The 23,070-nt window shown below is 37.5% G+C and overlaps 1 long non-coding RNA gene across 1 annotated transcript in view; it reads left to right on the top strand.

The window, feature by feature from the left end:
- Positions 1-460: 460 nt before the first annotated feature.
- LOC116741685 overlaps positions 461-23,070 on the top strand; it is a 29,400-nt gene continuing 6,790 nt past the window's right edge. Inside the window, exons 1-2 of the long non-coding RNA XR_004346232.1 lie at positions 461-1,391; positions 2,176-2,234. This is a non-coding gene — a long non-coding RNA (uncharacterized LOC116741685). The remainder of the gene's footprint in view (positions 1,392-2,175; positions 2,235-23,070) is intronic.

The following is a 23,070-nucleotide window of genomic DNA, read 5'->3' as shown; positions in this document are numbered from 1 at the left end:
AAGTGGCTCACCGGGATAACAAGCACCAGGGGTTTGAACTTTCCTAAATAGAAGCACGACGCAGGAGGTTTCAAACACAGGTTCTGCAGCGAAAACGACGGGGTTACACCAGCTTCACCAAATACTAGCTCTAGGAGCTTAAATCACTTGCCCTCTCTTAGCCTTAGCTTCCCCGTACATAAGATGGAAATGATAAAATTTCTTTCTCCTGGGACTGTTGTTGAAGAAGGGATTAAGTGGTATGGCAATGCTGGTGTTAAGCACAATGCCAGACACGTGATAGCTATTTTAGGGAGTTGACTGTCACAAAGTCCCCGACCTTTCCCCGCCACGAACAGCTTCCGTTCCGCACCGGCTTTCGGCTGTCTGTTCACCTCAGCCCCTCTCAGCCGAACGCGATCCTTCCGCGCTAGCGTCACTTCCGAGAGAGCCTACGCGCGGCTCCCCGACACACCCGGATGCAGTTATCATGGCTGCTATCAGTGATGGACCGCAATGGAGGTCGAGTTAAGAGTTGCTCGGGAAGCCCTCAGAGTTTGGGGCTTCAAGGAGGCCTGTCAAAGGACAAAAGATGAGATCGCTGGGCGGCAGGGTGTCCCAAAGGGTCCTAGAAACTGCGCCTCCGCGATTCCTGTTAACTTGCCGCCAAGTTTTTCTAGAGGAGTCGCTCCTCTTGGCAGGGTGGAGCCTCGCTTCCTACCCAGCACTTCTTTGTGTGCCGGGTTTCTGTTCCGAGCTTTTCCAGCTTCTTAGGAGCTGAGGGGGCAGTGCGGTGGCTGGCCGGGGAGGAGCGGGTGGGCCGGAGTCTGGAACAGAGAGAGGTGGGGCGCGCTGGCGACTCTGAGGCGGCCAGGCTGGGGGCGCCCTAGAGTACAGCCCCGAACTGCCGCCCCCTCTGGAGCCTGGCCCCTAGAGGCTGAGATGCTTCTCACCAAGGGGCGCTCCGAGTAAGCCATAGAGCTCTTCCCTGCCGACCCAACTTTACTCAACTTTGATCTTCAAAAACATCTAGGATATGTATTGATATAATGCAGTATGTGATTGGGTTTTTTTTTTTTTGTCCCAAATACAAGCAAACTAATAATGTTAGTAAGTTTTAGAATAGGGAAAGTTCGCATGTTGAGTCATGTGGTGGTTTTCTTTTAAGGTTTAAATTTGGATAACATGCTACTGCTTACGAGATTTTACCAAAAACATTCTTTTACTGAGCTTTGCTGCTGTGCAGTTATGATGAAACATGAAGATGCCAGAATTGTACCTCACGATAAGGCTTTAATTGCCAAAAGGTTCTGAACGTGCAACAGTAATTCTAGGTTTAGATATATTAATTTGAGTTAGTTCTCTTGCAGGGTGCCCTATAGATTTTGTCATCGGGTGAAACAGGAACAAATGTGAGTTGATTAATATTTCCTAGTAGTTAAAATTACTTCTTAAGTGCTTAATTACTTATTAAGTAATTTTAAGAAGTTAAAATTACTTCCTAAATGCTTAACTGTATTATCTGTTGGATTCCAAATCTCAATTGAAACCATTATTTGTCTGAAATAGGTAATGAGCTGATAATGTGTGAAGACATACAGAATATTACTATTTTTATAGAAACAAAAATATGGAAACTAATATTTAAAGCAGGTTGATTCAATGTAATGTGTTGTAATTTGGATTTTCACTTAAACTCTCAAAAGAGCTGACCTAGAAAGTCTTAAAAATGAAGAAAATAAAAAAGAAATGTGAACATTTACCCCTTCTCTGAATATTCTGTTGTTTGAGTGGAAAATAAATGACGTTAGAAAGCACCTGGGATTTGTTTTTACAATTACATACTATGTGCAAAGCACTGAGTTGAGAATGGATGAGAAAGTGCTTTGTAATATATAAAGTAATATATAAATCATAACAGTTATTACTCTCACTCTTCTGGCCAAATCATGTCTCTCTGTGGTGCATTTTAAGCTCCAAACGTGTAGTTCTTGTACTAGTATTAATATATACAGTTGTAGTAGTATTTTAAAGAAACCAAAAATGAATGCTCTGTTATACATTTTAAATGTTTTTCCTTGTTTATGTGTTCTTTGAGGTTGTGTTTACAAGTGCATTTGTACACATTAGAGTACTGGTAATTTGATGGTCAGGGGTGGAGGGGGAGATTCTTACTTTTTGTATGGTTTCTTGCAGGTAGGTCTGCTGGGGTCTTGGCACAGTACCACATGGACCTGGACAAAAGCATTGTTAAGGTGGACATTTTTATTACACTAATCAGTTCAAACGTTTGACCAGTCTATTTAGTTTTCTGAAACTTTAACCAAATGACTAGATGTGAGCTTCATATAGTGATCTGTATTTGTGGGATAATTCATGATCAGTTTATTTTCTACCAAATGTAAAGTTTGATCTCAAATAGTTAACTTTTTTGGAGCACTTACCATTTGCTAATCTCTGTGTTAAGTCCTATACATGTAAAGTAACATGTAATATGTTACTTTAATACTTAAAGTAACATATTAATTAGGTCTCTTAAACTTCCTATTTTACAGACAGAGAAATGAGGCAAAGAGGGATTAAGATCTTTGCCCCTGGTCCCAAAGTTAGAGCCGTGTACTAGAGGCTTTCCTTCCATTAACTGAAGACTTAGGTAGAAGAAGAATGAGATTGGAACTCAGACCTGGACTCTTGTCCTGCCTACTCTGCTTTGTGAATTAGGGCAAGTCATTTAACCTCTCTGAATTTCATTTTCCTCTGCTGTAACAGATGAACACTTTGAACTATTATACTTTATTGAATCCTGAGTCATCAAAAATCCTTAAAAGGGTGCCTTCACCATTATCTGCTGGATTTTCTTCCAAGCCCCTGACACTCATTCCATAAGTTTTGATGCACACATGCTAGCAGTGACAACTCTATTGCTGCCTGGTCTGACCACACTGTAAGATGTGGCTGATTTCAGATATGTCAGAATGTAAAATACTGTGCATCTTGGAATTGATGACAGACCATAGGTGATCTCTGAGCTCCTTTTCAACCTCAGTTCTATGACATCTGTGACTTAATAACATTTTATTGCTGGTTTATGTATTTTTTAATGTAAATGATTCAAGATAAAACATAAGCTTCTTGCTAGTGGAAAAGTAAGAATCATGTCTGTCTTTTTTACTTCTGAATCCCCAATAGCTAGAACAATGCCTAGCATGTAGTAAATGCTCAATATATATTTACTGAATGAATTAAGCAAATCTTCATTTCATATTGCAAATACAACTTTTTTAAAAATTGTGTTCTACTTGAAGTTGACGTAAAATATAATAGTATCAACAGTGCAAAAATATTTTGCTAACATTTTTTTGAATGCAAAAGTGCACTGTTAAAAAACAGTGGTGTTTCTTTCCAAACATCTTTTCTGCTTACTGTTGTTGATTGTCATCAAATGTGGAGTACATTTAAAAAAAATTTTTTTAAACTTTATTGAAGTGTAGTTGATTCACAGTGTTGTGTTAATTTGTAGTATGTTTTGGTCCTTGAAGAGGATGATAAAAATTGAAATGCCAACATAGAGACTTTTTAAAAAGGAATCACAGAGATCTTCAATTAAACGAAAGTTGGAAAATGTTATTTCATATCTTTATTAACTTTTTATGAGTATTCTGGAGGTGATTAAGCATGCCATTCTTCCAAATGTACAAATGTGTCTGAGTTATGAATGATGAAAATAAACTATAATTGCACAACAGTTTGAAACTATGTGAATGGGCAGAAAAGTGTTTTAGGTTTTGGGGTGGGCAAGTGTAAAATAATGTAACTAAAGAAATTATCCCAACTATATAGTATGTCTAATGATCCCTGCACTTTCAGTTAGAACCAGGAAGAAGGCATAGGAATTATTATACAGTTGTATAGACTGTTATCTGGAGATAATCAACTAAGTGTTCTTCTGTAGCCAGAAAGGCCAACAAGATGTGAGGTATCATGAAAGGGATTTGGGAAAAGTCAACAAACAATATCTTACCCTCAAAATACACAGTGGTCTGTCTAAACATGAGATACATGCAGTTACTTTACATTCATGATGGATAGATCCAGAATGTTCAAAATCCTTTCAATCCCGTCCCCACCACTGTGTGGCTTGTGGGATCTTAGTTCCCCGACCAGGGATTGAACCCAGGCCTGGCAGTGAAAGCACCGAGTCCTAACCACTGTACAGTCAGGGAATTCCCTCAATTCTTAAATATGACTATAGCTATAATTTTCCTCACAGGATTCTGGAAGGCCTATATGCCTGTATGCCTAACTTTTAAAGACTAAATACTAATACTCCTAAATAGGAATAAAGTCATTTACATAGCTACTAAAATTTCTATCACTAAAATAAACTCTGTACCACATTACAGCACATTATTACTGAATGAAAATTAACCAGTAACTTCTCTGAATTTCTACTATCAGTTTGCTTTTCTCAAGACCCTTTTTCACAGAAAATGCAGTTTTTATTCCTTTATAAGTTATTGCCTGTGTAATAATGAGGAGGGAATAATGTTCACCCCTCTTAGTACTTATTTCCTTTCACAGACCGTATCAATGTATACTTTCCCGAATCCCCAAACCCAAAGGAGAATAAGCCCAGGGGCCCACAGGAAGTTCTTTTATGGGCCCAAATAAAACAATTCATTTTTTTGAGGTTTTAAAAATAATTTATGCTTATTGATTAAAGGCTTATTCCTCTAAAGGTTTGGCGAGTGCTCCAAGGAGGAGTGATATTTATCATTAAGTCTGGAGCAAATATGTTCCTTGAGTTCAACAACTGAAGAATTTCTTAAGTACCTGATGATTGCTTTGTACTACCTCAAAGTTTTTTTCTTTAAAATTTCTACTATTTCCACACCTTTTTTTTCTCCATCTTTTGATTTTCCTATAAATAAGTCACAGTAAAAGAAGAATTTATATCAAATGTAGATAATTTGGAAAATTTGTCATTTGGCGAGAATCTCACTGAAACAAAATAATAAACTCAGAAAGGCCTGGGACGCTTGAAAGGAGGACTAGAAACAAAAATTTTAAACCCTCATATTATTTACCTTCATCAAATGTGAATTTATAAGCATTACGTTTACTCTTTAGGGCAAGGAATATAAATGCAATGTTGCTAATTTTTTAATATAAATGTATTTATTTTTGGCTGCATTGGGTCTTCGTTGCTGTGCACGGGCTTTCTCTAATTGCTGCGAGCGGGGGCTACTCTTCGTTGTGGTGCGCGGGCTTCTCACTGCGGTGGCGTCTCGTTGCAGAGCATGGGCTCTAGGCACGCAGGCTTCAGTAGTTGTGGCACGTGGGCTTCAGTAGTAGTGGCCTGCTGGCTCTAGGGCGCAGTCTCAGTAGTTGTGGCACATGGGCTTAGCTGCTTCGTGGCATGTGGGATCTTCCCGGACCAAGGCTCGAACCAGTGTTCGCTGCATTGGCAGGCAGATTCCTAACCACTGCACCACCAGGGAAGCCCCAATGTTGTTAATTTAAGATATCTGGTTTTAGTTTGGTATATTGAGGGTAAAGGAGTTTACAAGTTCCCTAACAACCTTATTCCTCAGATCTTGATTTTTTTCCTTTGAGGTCTCATCCATGACTTCTTTCTTTTTTTTAACTTTTTTTTTTAACATCTTTATTGGAGTATAATTGCTTTACAATGGAGTGTTAGTTTCTGCTTTATAACAAAGTGAATTAGCTATACATATACATATATCCCCATATCTCCACCCTCTTGCGTCTCCCTCTCACCCTCCCTATTCCACCCCTCTAGGCGGTCACGAAGCACCGAGCTAATCACCCTGTGCTATGTGGCTGCTTCCCACTAGCTATCTATTTTACTTTTGGTAGTGTATATATGTCCATGCCACTCTGTCACTTCGTCCCAGCTTACCCTTCCCCATCCCCGTGTCTTCAAGTCCATTCTCTACGTCTGCATCATTATTCCTGTCCTGCCCCTATGTTCTTCATAACCATTTTCTTTTATTAGATTCCATATATATGTGTTAGCATACGGTATTTGTTTTCCTCTTTCTGACTTCACTTTATATGACAGACTCTAGGTCCACCCACCTCACTACAAATAACTCAATTTTGTTTCTTTTTATGGCTGAGTAATATTCCATTGTATATATGTGCCACATCTTCTTTATCCATTCATCTCTCGATGGACACTTAGTTTGCTTCCATGTGCTGGCTATTGTAAATAGAGCTGCAGTGAACATTATGGTACATGACTCTTTGAATTATGGTTTTCTCAGGGTACATGCCCAGTAGTGGGATTGCTGGGTCATATGGTAGTTCTATTTTTAGTTTTTTAAGGAACCTCCATACTGTTCTCCATAGTGGCTGTACGAATTTACATTCCCACCAACAGTGCAACAGGGTCCCCTTTTCTCCACACCCTCTACACCATTTATTGTTCGTAGATTTTTTGGTGATGGCCATTCTGACTGGTGTGAGGTGATACCTCAATGGAGTTTTGATTTGCATTTCTGCAATGATTAGTGATGTTGAGCAATGTATTTGTTGGCAATCTGTATATCTTCTTCAGAGAAATGTCTATTTAGGTGTTCTGCCACTTTTGGATTGGGTGGTTGTTTTTTTGATATTGAGCTGCATGAGCTGCTTATAAATTTTGGAGATTAATCCTTTGTCAGTTGCTTCATTTGCAAATACTTTCTCCCATTCTGTGGGTTGTCTTTTCACCTTATTTATGGTTTCCTTTGCTGTGCAAAAGCTTTTAAGTTTCATTAGGTCCCATTTGTTTATTTTTGTTTTTATTTCCATTTCTCTAGGAGGTGGGTCAAAAAGGATCTTGCTGTGATTTATGTCATAGTGTTCTGCCTGTGTTTTCCTCTAAGAGTTTTATAGTGTCTGGCTTACATTTAGGTCTTTAATCCATTTGGAGTTTATTTTTGTGTATGGTGTTAGGGAGTGTTCTAATTTCATTCTTTTACATGTAGCTGTCCAGTTTTCCCAGCACCACTTATTGAAGAGGCTGTCTTTTCTCCATGGTATATTCTTGACTCCCTTATCAAAAATAAGGCAACCATATGTGTGTGGGTTTATCTCTGGGATTTCTATCCTGTTCCATTGATCTGTATTTCTGTTTTTGTGTCAGTACCATACTGTCTTGATTACTGTAGCTTTGTAGCATATTCTGAAGTCTGGGAGCCTGATTCCTCCAGCTCTGTTTTTCTTTCTCAAGATTGCTTTCGCTATTCAGTGTCTTTTGTGCTTCCATACAAATTGTGAAATTTTTTGTTCTAGTTCTATGAGAAATGCCATTGGTAGTTTGATAGGGATTACATTGAATCTGTAGATTGCTTTGGGTAGTATAATCATTTTCACAATGTTGATTCTTCCAATCCAAAAGCATGGTATATCTCTCCATCTATTTGTATCATCTTTAATTTCTTTCATCAGTGTCTTATAGTTTTCTGCATACAGGTCTTTTGTCTCCTTAGGTAGGTTTATTACTAGGTATTTTATTGTTTTTGTTGCAGTGGTAGATGGGAGTGATTCCTTAATTTCTGTTTGAGATTTTTCATCATTAGTGTATAGGGATGCAAGAGATTTCTGTGCATTAATTTTTTATCCTGCTACTTTACCAAATTCATTGATTATCTCTAGTAGTTTTCTGGTAGCATCTTTAGGATTCTCTATGTATAGTATCATGTCATCTGCAAACAGTGGCAGCTTTACTTCTGTTTTTCCAATTTGGATTCCTTTAATTTTTCTTCTCTGATTGCTGTGGCTAAAACTTCCTTGTATTGTTCCTCATATTAGATGAAATCGTTTCAGTTTTTCACCATTGAGAACGATGTTGCCCTTGGGTTTGTCATATATGGCCTTTATTATGTTGCGGTAAGTTCCCTCTATGCCTACTTTCTGGAGGGTTTTTATCATAAATAGGTGTTGAATTTTGTCAAAAGCTTTTTCTGAATCTATTCAGATGATCATATGGTTTTTCTCCTTCAGTTTGTTACTATGGTGTATCACATTGATTGATTTGCCTATATTGAAGAATCCTTGCATTCCTGGGATAAACCCCACTTGATCATGGTGTATGATCCTTTTAATGTGCTGTTGGATTCTGTTTGCTAGTATTTTGTTGAGGACTTTTGCATCTATGTTCATCAGTGATATTGGCCTGTAGTTTTCTTTCTTTGTAACATCTTTGTCTGGTTTTGGTATCAGGGTGATGGTGGCCTCGTATAATGAGTTTGGGAGTGTTCCTCCCTCTGCTATATTTTGGAAGAGTTTGAGAAGCATAGGTGTTAGCTTTTCTCTAAATGTTTGATAGAATTCACCTGTGAAGCCATCTGGTCCTGGGCTTTTGTTTGTTGGAAGAATTTTAGTCACAGTCTCAATTTCAGTGCTTGTGATTGGACTGTTTATATTTTCTATTTCTTCTTGGTTCAGTCTCAGAAGGTTGTGCTTTTCTAAAAATTTGTCCATTTCCTCCAGATTGTCCAATTTATTGGCATATAGTTGCTTGTAGTAATCTCTCATGATCCTTTGTGTTTCTGCAGTGTCAGTTGTTACTTCTCCTTTTTCATTTCTAATTCTATTGATTTGAGTCTTCTGCTTTTTTTTCTTGATGAGTCTGGCTAATGGTTTATAAATTTTATCTTCTCAAAGAACCAGCTTTTAGTTTTATTGATCTTTGCTATTGTTTCCTTCATTTCTTTTTCATTTACTTCTGATCTGACCTTTGATTTTTTTCCTCCTGCTAACTTTGGAGTTTTTTTGTTCTTCTTTCCCTAATTGCTTTATGTGTAAGGTTAGGTTGTTTATTTCAGATGTTTCTTGTTTCTTGAGGTAGGATTGTATAGCTATAAACTTCCCTCTTAGAACTGCTTTTGCTGCATCCTGTAGGCTTTGGGTCATCGTGTTTTCATTGTCATTTGTTTCTAGGTATGTTTTGATTTCCTCAGTGACCTCTTAGTTATTTTGTAGTGTATTGTTTAGCCTTCATGTGTTTGTATTTTTTAAAGATTTTTTCCTGTAATTGATATCTAGTCTCATAGCATTGTGGTTGGGAAAGATACTTGATACGATTTCATTTTTCTTAAATTTACCAAGGCTTGATTTGTGACCCAGGATATTATCTATCCTGGAGAATGTTCCATCAGCACTTGAGAAGAAAGTGTATTCTGTTGTTTTTGGATGGAATGCCCTATAAATATCAATTAAGTCCATCTTGTTTAATGTGTCATTTAAAGCTTGTGTTTCCTTATTTATTTTCATTTTGGATGATCTGTGTGTTGGTGAAAGTGGGGTGTTAAAGTCCACTACTATGATTGTGTTACTGTCAATTTCCCCTTTTATGGCTGTTAACATTTGCCTTATGTATTGAGGTGCTCCTATGTTGGGTGCATAAATATTTACAATTGTTATATCTTCTTCTTGGATTGATCTCTTGATCATTATATAGTGTTCTTCTTTGTTTCTTGTAATAGTCTTTGTTTTTAAGTCTATTTTGTCTGATATGAGAATTGCAACTCCAGCTTTCTTTTGATTTCCATTTGCATGGAATATCTTTGTCCATCCCCTCACTTTCAATCTGTATGTGTCTCTAGGTCTGAAGTGGGTCTCTTGTAGACAGCATATATATGGGTCTTGTTTTTCCATCCATTCAGCCAGTCTATGTCTTTTGGTTGGAGCATTTAATCCATTTACATTTAAGGTAGTTATCGATATGTATGTTCCTATCACCATTTTCTTAATTGCTTTGGCTTTGTTATTGTAGGTCTTTTGCTTCTCTTGTGTTTCCTGCCTAGAGAAGTCCCTTTAGGATTTGTTGTGAAGCTGGTTTGGTGGTGCTGAATTCTCTTAGCTTTTGTTTGTCTGTAAAGGTTTTAAATTCTCCGTTGAATCTGAATGAGATCCTTGCTGGGTAGAGTAATCTTGGTTGTAGGTTTTTCCCTTTCATCACTTTAAATATGTCCTGCCACTCCCTTCTGGCTTGCAGAGTTTCTGCTGAAAGATCAGCTGTTAACCTTATGAGGATTCCCTTGTATGTTATTTGTTGCTTTTCCCTTGCTGCTTTTAATTCTTTTTCTTTGTATTTAATTTTTGATAGTGTGATTAATATGTGTCTTGGCCTGTTTCTCCTTGGATTTATCCTGTATGAGACTCTCTGTGCTTCCTGGACTTGATTGACTATTTCCTTTCCCATATTAGGGAAGTTTTCAACTATAATCTCTTCAAATATTTTCTCAGTCCCTTTCTTTTTCTCTTCTTCTGGGACCCCTATAATTCGAATGTTGGTACGTTTAACGTTGTCCCAGAGGTCTCTGAGACTGTCCTCAATTCTTTTCATTCTTTTTTCTTTATTCTGCTTTGTGGTAGTTATTTCCACTATTTTATCTTCCAGGTCACTTATCCATTCTTCTGCCTCAGTTATTCTGCTATTGATTCCTTATGGAGAAGTTTTTTTTTTTTTTTTTTTTTTTTTTGTGGTAGGCGGGCATCTCACTGTTTTGGCCTCTCCCGTTGCAGAGCACAGGCTCCGGACGCACAGGCTCAGCGGCCATGGCTCACGGGCCCAGCCGCTCCGCGGCATGTGGGATCTTCCCAGGTAGGGGCACGAACCCGTGTCCCTTGCATCGGCAGGCGGACTCTCAGCCACTGCGCCACCAGGGAAGCCCTGGAGAAGTTTTAATTTCATTTATTGTGTTATTCATCGTTGTTTGTTTGCTCTTTAGTTCTTCTAGGTCCTTGTTAAACATTTCTTGTATTTTCTCCATTCTAGTTCCAAGATTTTGGATCATTTTTACTATTTTACTATCATTACTCTGAATTCTTTTTCAGGTAGACTGCCTTTCCTCTATTTGTTAGGTCTGGTGGGTTTTTATCTTGCTCCTTCATCTGCTGTGTGTTTTTCTGTCTTCTCATTTTGCTTATCTTACTGTGTTTGGGGTTTCCTTTTTGCAGGCTGCAGGTTCGTAGTTCCTGTTGTTTTTGGTGTCTGCCCCAGTGGCTAAGGTTGGTTCAGTGGGTTGTGTAGGCTTCCTGGTGAAGGGGACTGGTGCCTGTGTTCTGGTGGATGAGGTTGGATCTTGTCTTTCTGGTGGGGAGGACCACGTCTGCTGGTGTGTTTTTGGGTGTGTGTGACCTTATTATGATTTTAGGCAGCCTCTCTGCTAATGGGTGGGGTTGTGTTCCTGTCTTGCTAGTTGTTTGGCATGGGGTGTCCAGCACTGTAGCCTGCTGGTCATTGAGTGGAGCTGGGTCTCAGTGTTAAGATGGAGATCTCTGGGAGAGCTTTTGCTGTTTGATATTACATGGAGCTGGGAGGTCTCTGGTGTACCAGTATGCTGAACTCGGCTCTCCCACTGCAGAGGCTGAGGCCTGCCACCCAGCCAGAGCACCAAGACCCTGTCAGCCACACAGCTCAGGAAAAAAAGTGAGAAAAAAAAGAAAGAAAGAAAAAAATAAAATAAAGTTATTAAAATAAAAAATATTTTAAAATTATTAAAAATACAAAAAATTTTAAGTAATAAAAAGAAAGAAAGAAAGAAGAGAGCAACCAAACCAAAAAACAAATCCACCAATGATAGCAAGTGCTAAAAACTTTACTAAAGAAACAAAACAAAAGAAGAACAACAAAAAAAACAGAACCCTAGGACAAATGGTAAAAGCAAAGCTATACAGACAAAATCACACAAAGAAGCACACACATACACACAAAAAGAGAAGGAGGAAGAAAATATATATGTCTGTGTATATTAAAAAATGGAAGAGAGGGCTTCCCTGGTGGCACAGTGGTTGAGAGTCTGTCTGCCAATGCAGGGGACACGGGTTCATGCCCCAGTCCGGGAAGATCCCACATGCTGTGGAGTGGCTGGGCCCGTGAGCCATGGCCACTGGGCCTGCATGTCCAGAGCCTGTGCTCCGCAATGGGAGAGGCCACAACACTGAGAGGCCCGTGCACCGCAAAAAAAAAAAAAAAAAAAAAAAAATGGAAGAGAGCAACCAATAAACAAATCTACCAATGATAATAAACTCTAAATAGTGAACTAAGATATACATAAAACCAGAAACAAATTAGATGCAGAAAGCAAACCCCAAGTCTGTAGTTGCTCCCAAAGTCCACCTCCTCAGTTTTGGGGTGATTCGTTGTCTATTCAGGTATTCCAGAGATGCAGGGTACTTCAAGTTAATTGTGGAGATTTAGTCCACTGCTCCTGAGGCTGCTGGGAGATATTTCCCTTTCTCTTCTTTGGTCGCACAGCTCCTGAGGTCCAGCTTAGGATTTGGCCTCGCCTCTGCGTGTAGGTCACCCTCTGGCGTCTTTTGGGGAGTCTGAGGTCTTCTGCCAGTGTTCAGTAGGTGTTCTGTAAGAGTTGTTCCACATGTAGATGTATTTCTGATGTATTTGTGGGCAGGAAGGTGATCTGCACATGTTACTCCTCTGCCATCTTGAAGTTCTCCCCCCATGACTTCTTTTAATATGGAGTGTTCATAAATGTTATCCTACAAGTTGGTGAAGAAATATTAAATTTCCTTTCTAATCTTTATTAGAAAATCAATCTTTATATTTAATTGCTTAAATTCTTGATGGCCCATTTTAATTGGCAGAATATTATTTTTATGCTCTGCCTCCTACTTTGGTGACTGTGAGAAGTCTTTTGTTTAAGAAACAACATTTATGAAGTGCTTACACAGGGTTAAGAGATAGACATGAAAAGATGACTACACTTTGCCACAGCCTGGGAATACCTATATGAGAATGATGTTTAAACATATAACTGTTGATGAAGGATGATCCATACTGTGATGAAAGTATGCATGGAGTAGAGAGAGACAGCAGTGATTCTTCCCAGAATCTGGAGAGCATATTAAATAAAGGGGAGGGGAGGGGCTTCATAGAGCTTTGATACCTTGAAGAGACAGGCTCCTTTGTGAAAGCCCTCTAAGCAACTTGGTGGCTGTGTTTCTCAACAGGGACAGCGTTAACATAGGATAGGACAGTTCATCACCGCTGGACTCTCATAAGCATTGCAGAATATTTAGCAGCCTTGTGTCTGTGGTCTTTTCCCACCAACTAGCTTCAGCTGGGGTCAGGAGGTGCCACTGCCTTCCTCACTCCCCATTTTTGATCTTTATACATGCTCACACTAGCACTTTCTGACCCTTCATGTTCATGTCTTTCTCCTTCATTTCCTTTCATTCACCAAAGACTTTTGGTACCTGGCTTTCAGTTTCCCTTACTTCCCGAAGTCCCACCTTTAAGCCAGGTGACTAAAAATTCTGTATGGGTAACCCAGGCAATATCCTGGCCCCTCAGTTGCTTGACTTCCTTAAATTCAATGACCTTTACCTTTTTGCAACGCCACTCACTCCCTGGACTTTGTCATCATTTATGTCAGCTTCACCCTTAAAAGCTTAAAATAAACTCAACTTTCTGCCCATTCTCCCAACTTTCTAACTGAATGACTTCTAGTGCATCTGTACTTCAGCTTCAAGGACTCCAAGCCCTTGACTGCACTACTCTTTCTCTATCAGTTTCTTCTGCTTTCCGCTTCCCATCACTTCAACCACTACATTCTTGCACTCTTGTCCTTCTGTTGCACCTACCCAATAAAACCCAACCCAAGGTCAGAAATGATAATAATCGCTAACATGGACTGTGTGCTTACTGTATTCCAGTTGCTCTTCTAAGTTTACCTGGATTGTCTCCTTTAATCTTCGTAACAGCCCTGTGAGATAGTCCTCAGCCTGGGGGGTTGGGGACCCCTGACCTAGAGTGTCTGTAGTTATAGAGTGAATTGATTTATTGTGAAGTTGATATATAAATGACTTTTCTTGAAGGCCTGCTGGTTCTTTATTTGTTCACTGCTAAGTAAAACATCTTTGGGCATTGAGAGTGGGATCCTATTAAAAAGAAACCTGCAGAAATACTTTCTAAGGCTTTCATCTAGAACCTCTTTGAGGCATAATGAAGAACTCAGTCTACTTGATCTGAGAGGCTTTTTGTTCTCCCTAAAAAGATAGATAAACAAAATGTATTTTCTCCAGTTGTAAAAGTAATCCATATTTACTGTAGAAAAAGAACACAGACAAAGTTACAGAGGAAAAAATAAAAATCATCCACAGGCCCACTGCTCAGCAATAACTATGTTAAAGCCTTTGACAAACTTCCTTTAAGATGATCAAATTAGATTAGTTTTCTTTAAATGAGTTAAACATACCCAGTGGAATACCCTAAAGTGATTTGTGAATAAGGGAAGGCTTTGAGCCTCTCAATAATCCAACAACTGCTCTCATTTCACACTTCGCTGGGAGGAATCTTTGTAAAGCACGTCTTCCTAAATGTATTAATTGCTAATGTGCGGCACATACCCAAACAATCCTTTCAGTATGTGTTTCTCAATACTTCTTGGAGATCATGGTTTCTAGGATGACATTTTGTGATGCCTTGATAATAGGACCAGTAGAGGCTTTATTCTCTTAAAGATATGAACACTATTTCCCTCTGGTGTGTGAAAGAAGAGAGAGAGGTGTGAAATTGAAGGATATGGTCCTATCACCTCAGTTTATAGCGAGCCAGTTCCCTACTATCTAAAATCCATGAGGCACCTGTGCCAGAAGCAAAGACACAAAACATTTGCTGAGGCACTTTATTGCCTTTGGTGTGTTGGGATGGAGATGAGTGGTGGCATTTGCTTATGAAGACTTCTGGAGCAGTCATCTTTGAATTCCCTCTAATGCCACACATAATGCCTGAAGCCTAGTAGTTTGGTAGTGTTTAATAAGAGTACTAGCAATTGTGTTAAGAATAACCTTCAAAGAACACTTGAGGACATATGTTGACACTAGCTCAGTTCTGATGCCACTTAACCATATAAGAGATCCAGACTTTAGCCATGGTTGTCACCCTTCCTGGATGCGATGCTAGCCCAGTAACCTAACATCTAGGAATGGAGGTAGGTACAGGAATAATCTGCAGACAATACAAGGACGTGGCTGCAATCTGCAGCGCGTGCCACTTAGCCCTGCCCTTCTACAATGAGGTGGCCTTCTATGGTGAAAAGATGTCACCTGGTGTCTTGGGAGCCTTTAGGAAAAGAAACGCATGTACAACAGAAGTACCTTGTTTCTGCATTATATGAAGCATAGTTTTTCAAAGTACAGTCTCAAGACTATCTGTACCAGAATACTCTGTATTGCCTTTTAAAAATGCAAGTTTTTGATTCCCATTCACAATTGTGATAATTTTTTTTAAAAGGTGAGATACACAGAGGTAAATACAACAAGAAATCTGTAGGATCTGTCTGAAGAAAACTTTAAAATTGTACTGAGAGTCATCAAAGATTTTAATAAATAGATAGGTATATCTTACTCTTGAAATAGGAAGATGTACCCCCAACGCTATAAGCAAGTTAACTTTAAAAGAAAATTTTAACTGGTAAAAATATTTGTAACAGGTAAAATAGCTAGCAGGCTAATTCCTGACTATATGAAATGCTTTTTAAAACAAAATTAGAACAACTGAAGAGAAATCGGCAAATGAATCGACATTCCATAGAAGAATGGCATAGGTATTTCATAGAAGAATTATAAGTGGCCAATAAACTTACTCAAAGCTTTTCAACTGCATTCAGAATTTAATGAAAACAAAAATGAGATATCTTCATCTGTTATATTTACGGAGATGAAAAAATTTGATAATAATATCCATTGTAGGAAAGTGGTAAAATACATGTTCATTAGAGCGTTTTTAATTGTTTCAAAACATTGGGAAATGATTAAAATATATTGTATTCACATAATTTAGCACCAACAATTCTTCTAAAATATATTTGGATATACTTTGAGTATATTTTAATTTCATAAAAAAATCATTGCAGATGTATTATGAAATACAAAAAGAATTAAATATTCAGTATGCAAACCATGTAAGTGTATATGTGTGTACAGGAAGGATACCAAAAGGAGGTTATTAATTATGCCATTTTGCTTTATATTTTTCATTTTCCAAATTTTCTATGTTGACCAATCAGAAAAAAAAGCAGTGAACATTAACAAACAGAAACCTCATGTGATCCTGTGAGCATTGGTGTAATGGTAGCATACTCTACACTCTTTGATATATCTTGGAGATTGTCCACATCAGTTTATATAGAGAAATACTTTGTTCTATTTTTGTTGTTGTTATTTCTGAGATATACATTTTAAAGTAATAACTAGAATTATGACTTATAACATTATACCAGAACATATAAGATTTTTAGAGATTTCATGTAATGTCTGAAACATTTATATTAACATATTTCCATACAAATAACCCAAAGAAAGTTTAGTATTAGTTGGGTTTTTTTGTTTGTTTGTTTTTTTATACTGCAGGTTCTTATTAGTCATCAATCTTATACACATCAGTGTATACATGTCAATCCCAGTTGCCCAATTCAGCACACCACCGTCCCCACCCCACTGCAATTTTCCCCCCTTGGTGTCCATACGTCTCTTCTCCACATCTGTGTCTCAACTTCTGCCCTGTAAACCAGTTCATCTGTACCATTTTTCTAGGCTCCACATACATGTGTTAATATACGATATTTGTTTTTCTCTTTCTGACTTACTTCACTCTGTATGACAGTCTTTAGATCCATCCATGTCTCAACAAATGACTCAATTTCGTTCCTTTTTATGGTTGAGTAATATTCCACTGTATATATGTACCACAACTTCTTTATCCATTTGTCTGTCTATGAGCATTTAGGTTGCTTCCATGACCTGGCTATTGTAAATAGTGCTGCAATGAACATTGGGGTACATGTGTCTTTTTGAATTATGGTTTTCTCTGGGTATATGCCCAGTAGTGGGACTGCTGGATTATATGATAATTCTATTTTTAGTTTTTTAAGGAACCTCCATACTGTTCTCCATAGTAGCTGTATCAATTTACATTCCCACCAAAAGTGAAAGAGGGTTCCCTTTTCTGCACACCCTCTCCAGCATTTGTTGTTTGTAGATTTTCTGATGATGCCCATTCTAACTGGTGTGAGGTGATACCTCATTGTAGTTTTGATTTGCATTTCTCTAATAATTAGTGATGTTGAGCAGCTTTTCATGTGCTTCTTGGCCATCTTTATGTCTTCTTTGGAGAAATGTCTATTTAGGTCTTCTGCCCATTTCTGGATTGGCTTGTTTGTTTCTTTAATATTGAACTTCATAAGCTGTTTATATATTTTGGAGATTAATCCGTTGATTCGTTTGCAAATATTTTCTCCCACTCTGAGGGTTGTCTTTTCGTCTTGTTTATGGTTTCCTTTGCTGTGCAAAAGCTTTTAAATTTAATTAGGTCCCATTTGTTTATTTTTGTTTCCATTACTCTAGGAGGTGGATCAAAAAAGATCTTGCAGTGATTTATGTCAAAGAGTGTTCTTCCTATGTTTTCCTCTAAGAGTTTTACAGTGTCTGGTCTTACATTTCGGTCTCAAATCCATTTTGAGTTTATTTTTGTGTATGGTGTTAGGGAGTGTTCTAATTTCATTCTTTTACATGTAGCTGTCCGGTTTTCCCAGCACCACTTATTGAAGAGACTGTCTTTTCTCCATCGTATATCTTTGCCTCCTTTGTCATAGATTAGTTGACCATAGGTGCGTGGGTTTATCTCTGGGCTTTCTATCTTGTTCCATTGATCTATGTTTCTGTTTTTGTGCCAGTACCATATTATCTTGATTACTGTAGCTTTGTAGTATAGTCTGAAGTCATACTACAAAGCTGGAGTCTGATTTCTCCAGCTCCTTTTTTTCCTTCAAGACTGCTTTGGCTATTCAATAGGGTCTTTTGTGTCTCCATACAAATTTTAAGATGACTTGTTCTAGTTACGTAAAAAATGCCATTGGTAATTTGGTAGGGATTGCATTGAATCTGTGGATTGCTTTGGGTAGTATAGTCATTTTCACAATATTGATTCTTCCAATCCAAGAACATGGTATATCTCTCCATCTGTTGGTATCATCTTTAATTTCTTTCAACTTTGTTCTTTTAAATGCATTTATGATAGTAAAACAAAGTCCTTTATTGATGAATATTTAAGTTGATTATGAATCTTTTGCTCTTATCAAAAATAGTAAAATAATTTGTGCCTAGCTCATTTCACATGTATGTAACTCTACCTGTAGGATAAATTCCTAGAAGTGGAATTTCTGAGTTAAAATATTTTTGCATTTTGATACACATTGCCAATTTGCCCTTCATAGAATTTTATTTAATCAGACACTACCATAAGTCATGTAAGATAAAGCCTACCCCCTTACCAACACTGTCATCAAACTTCAAAATGAGGTTAAACATCTTTCCTTTAGAGACATTTGTATTTCTTTTTCTGGGAACTGCCTGTTTATATCTTTCCCTCTTTGTATGTTAAGAAAATTAGCCCTTGCCTAGAGATCAGTTGCAAATACTTGACCCATGTGATTATTTGTCTTTTAACTTTGATTATGGTGATTTTTGCCATGCAGAAAAAAGTTTTAATTTATATAGTTAAATTTTATAGCTTCTAGATTTCTTATATGTTTTGAGATGGGGATCAGTTTTATTTTCCCCGGGTGACTACCCATTGACCCAACTCAATTTATTGAATAATCCATGTTTTCCTCCACTGACTTGAGGTGCTACCTTTATCACATATTCAATCCCATATATATTTAGGTTTATTTTTGGAATTTCTATTCTGTTTCATTGAATTATCTGTCAACTCATTTGTCGGTACCATAGTGTTTTGTTTATTGCATGTTCATAATGTATTTTAATATGTTAGAGGGCTTATCTCCTTTCATTATCCCTTTCTCAGAAATTTCCTGGTTATTCTTACTTGTTCAGTTCATTTAAAAAAATAAGCCTGTGAGATTGTTAAATTTATAGATTAACTTAAGGAGAAATGACATCTTTATCATGTCGATTCTCCTTACCCCAGTGTATGGTATGTCTTGTTCAAGTATTCTTATGTGTCACTCACAAGTATTTTAAAGTTTTCTTCATGTAGATCTTGCACATTTCTTTTTTTTTTTTTTTTTTTTTTTTTTTTTTTTTTTTGCGTTACGCGGGCCTCTCACTGTTGTGGCCTCTCCCGTTGCGGAGGACAGGCTCCGGACGCGCAGGCTCAACGGCCATGGCTCACGGGCCCAGCCGCTCCGCGGCATGTGGGATCCTCCCAGACCGGGGCACGAACCCGTGTCCCCTGCATCGGCAGGCGGACTCTCAACCACTGCGCCACCAGGGAAGCCCTTGCACATTTCTTATATTTATTGCTAGGCGTTTTACCTTCTTTTGGTGGCCATTGTAATTGAGTATATCTTTCAGTAAATCTCACTGGTGGTTGTTTGTATACATAAAAGCTATTTTAATTATGTACCCAGACAATGTATTGAATTCACTTATTCTCTGTATTAGTTTTTCAGTTATCTTGGAGTTTCCAGGTGTTCAATCATGTCTGCAAATATTGCTAATTTTACCTCCTCCTTTCCAATTTTTAAACTGTATTTTCTTTTGTCCAGCTGCATTGCATGCATGTATGTATTAGTTTCTTTGTTTTTCTCTTAAATAATCCATTAACTTCTGCATTTCTTTCCTTCTCTTTTTGTTTGGTTTACTTGTTATTTCTCATACTTTTTCAGTTGGATGTTAATTTTCTTCTGAGCACTGTTTTAGGTTTATTCTGGAGTTCCTGGTGTGTAGAATTTTCACAATAGTGATTTTGTACATACTCTTGAAATTTTGGTTTGGATTTCTTATTTAATCCAAGAATTGTTTGAGATTTTTTGGGAGGTCCTATTATATATTTTTTGTTCATTGCACTTTCGTGAGAGTATGTTTTCTACATTAACTTTACTTTTTGAAATTGTTTTCTATATGGGTTAATACATAGTCAAGTTTTGTGAAACTTCACATTAGAGCTTAATATTATCAAAGAAAACTTAGGTATAGTTAATTATTAGTACACTATTTACTTGTACACAAGGGAAACCAGTAATGGATTAATTTCATCTAGCAAAAGCAAAAATGGGAATTTGTGTAGTTTGGAAACCATGGATTTTGTTTTTTGGGGGTGAGCTGCAGATTAGCTGGCAGCCAGCAGAGACCAGTTAAGGTCTCTGCTGGCTGGGACCTAAATTCTGATTTTAGACACCTTGATGAGTCAAAAAAAAAGCAGTGTCAGTTGTCTAAGCCTCTTTGGAAGACCGAGAGTTTTGCTGTTGGCATAGGTGACAGGCTCTGTCAGTGTCCTTTGTTATCCTATCCGCCTTAGTTATGCCAGGTCTATACCATTTCCCTTCTCAGAATTTCTCAATATATGTCAATTAAGTATACCACAATATGTTAAGATTTTCTATATCTTATTTTTTTAATTACTGACCTCTCATGGACCGAGAGAGATGAATTATAGTTTCCTACTACCTATGTTTTTCTTTTATTTTTCCTTATATCCTCTGTAGATTTTATGTAATATTGTTGCAAGGTTATTTGATCCACAGATATTCATAACTGTTCATTTTTATTGTGAATTGTAACCTTTAGCATTACAGAGTACCCCCCCCCTCCTGGTCTGGTTTAATTTGGGACTGAATCCAGCCATATCTATTACTAAGATGTTGCTACTTGTTTGTTTCTAGTATCTCTTTACTCATCCTTCTATCTTCAACCCTTCTGAATCATTTCATTTTTGTTGTAGGTCTTTTATGTAGCACAGATTTGAGTTATGCTTTGTGATTCAGTCTGAAATTTTTTCTCTGAATAGTTGAATTTAGCTCATTTACATTTATTAATTGGATATATATGGTCTTAGTTGTGTCATATTGTTATAGTTTCTGTATACCTTTTAAAGTATTTTACTATATAAACTCCTTGCTTTGTTTTCTGTGTGTAGGTTTCTGTGGGGTTTCTATTTTTGTTCCCATAGTTATTTACATTTGTAATACCCCGGTTATACAATACCCTCAATGATCTATTTATTTAGCCAGACTTTCAGTATCTGTAATTCTCTTTCCTAAATGATGATAGATTGGTAAGCTAGACTTCATTAAAATTAAAAACTTTTGCTCTGCAAAAGACAGACTGGGAGAAAATATTTGCAAAATACATCTAATAAAGGACTATTCTCCAAAATATACAACAACCTGATTTAAAAAATGGGCTAAAGACCTTAATAGATACTTCACCAAAGAAGAATATACATATGTCAAATAAGCATATGAAAAGATATTCCACATCATTTGTCATCAGGGAAATGCAAATTAAAGCCCACCTGTTAGAATGACCAAAATTTGGAACATTGACAACACCAAATGCTGGCAAGGTTGTGGAGCAAGAGAGCTCATTCATTGCTGGTGGGAATGCTACAGCCACTTTGGAATACAGTTTGGTAGTTTCTTACAAACTAAACATACTCTTACCCTATGATCCAGCAGTTTCACTCCTTGGAGCTGAAAACTTATGTCTACAGTAAAACCTGCACATGGATGTTTATAGCAGCTTTATTCATAATTTCTGAAACTTGGAAGCAACCAGGATGTCCTTTGGTAGGTGAGTGGATAAATAACTTTGATCCACCCAGACAGTGGAATATTATTCAGCACTAAAACGAGCTACCAAGCCATGGGAAGACATGAAGGAAACTTAAATACGTATTACTAAGTGAAAGAAGCCAATCTGAAAAGGCTACATACTGTAATGATCCCAACTATGTGACATTCTGGAAAACGCAAAAGTCCCGAGACAATAAAAAGATCAGTGGTTGCCAGTGGGTAGGGGGTGGGGAATGGCATGAGGAAGAACGAATAGGTGGAGCACAGACTTTTAGTAGTGAAAATACACGATGGATAGATGCCATTATACATTTATAATTGTATGCCATTGCACCTTTATACATTTATAATGGTGGTAATAGAATGTGCACCAAGAGTGAACCATAATGTAGACTATGGACTTTGGGTGATTGTGTCTCAGTGTAGGCTCATCAGCTGTAACAAGTGTCCCACTCTGGTGGGGGATGTTGGTAATGGGGGAGGCTGTGCATGTGTGGGGCAGGGAGAAATCTCTGCATCTTCCTTTCAGTTTTGCTGTGAAGCCAAAACTGCTCTTAAAAAAAAATGTCATAGAAAATTTTAATTTAAAAAAAAGTGGCAGTGGGTTAGGGATGAGAGGCATCTTCATAGGGAGCAGGAGCCTGGTCTGGATGTTTTCAACTGACTGTACTTATTAATTAAAAAAAATTTTTTTTTTAATCTGAGATTTTAAAATTAAAGTTGAGTGATCCCTTAACCAAGATAATTTTAAACTTAGTTCCAGACTATAACCATTCTAATACTTCAAGTGAGCTAGTTATATCAAGCTAAATGTAAGCTGCTTGAGGCTAGAGAGGTGGTAAGTCTATCACTATGTGCTTGAGAAGGCCAGTTATTGATGAACATAAGCTTATCACACGGGGCTCAGAATTACTTCAGTGTACAGCTACCTCCCCTGGTTTGGAATGCTTGTTGCTCTTTTTCTTAAATTCAGCCTTAAAGAACAGTGAGTATTAACTGACTCTCTTGAGGTGTGAGTAAGCGACAGTACACAGAACTAATTAAAAAAATACTTCTGAGGGATATAAATTCCTAACCCACATGTACAAACCTGTTAAAAAATTTTACTCTTCAAAACAAATTTTATCTGCTAAATTTTCAGTTGAATTAAGTAGCAAATGATGCTTAAATGAAGACTATTACTGTTGACCCTCTCACACCTTTGACACCTTTGACCAGTTTCTGCATCCCTACTTTTGAAATCAGACTTCAGATTTTCTGCAGCTTGCATCGTTTCCTAATTTATATGCTGCAATTCTAACATTACTAACAACTGATTTTATGTTCAAATGTCCAAAAAGGCGGTGTCAAATATACTTTTTGTTGGCTTTGGTGCTCAGTATGGAATACATAATGAATGGACAAATGTTTCCCACTACTATGGTTATATTCTCCATCTGGATAGCCTTTTCTTAGTAAGTATGATTCCAAGTCTGACTTACATGATATGGTTTAATGAAGCTGCAGATATCCATAT

This window comes from Phocoena sinus, chromosome 16 (genome assembly GCF_008692025.1).
Source record: "Phocoena sinus isolate mPhoSin1 chromosome 16, mPhoSin1.pri, whole genome shotgun sequence".
NCBI classification, from domain to species: Eukaryota; Metazoa; Chordata; class Mammalia; order Artiodactyla; family Phocoenidae; genus Phocoena; species Phocoena sinus.
The sequence above is the reverse complement of the archived record's forward strand: the minus strand, read 5'-3'. Positions and strand labels throughout refer to the sequence as shown.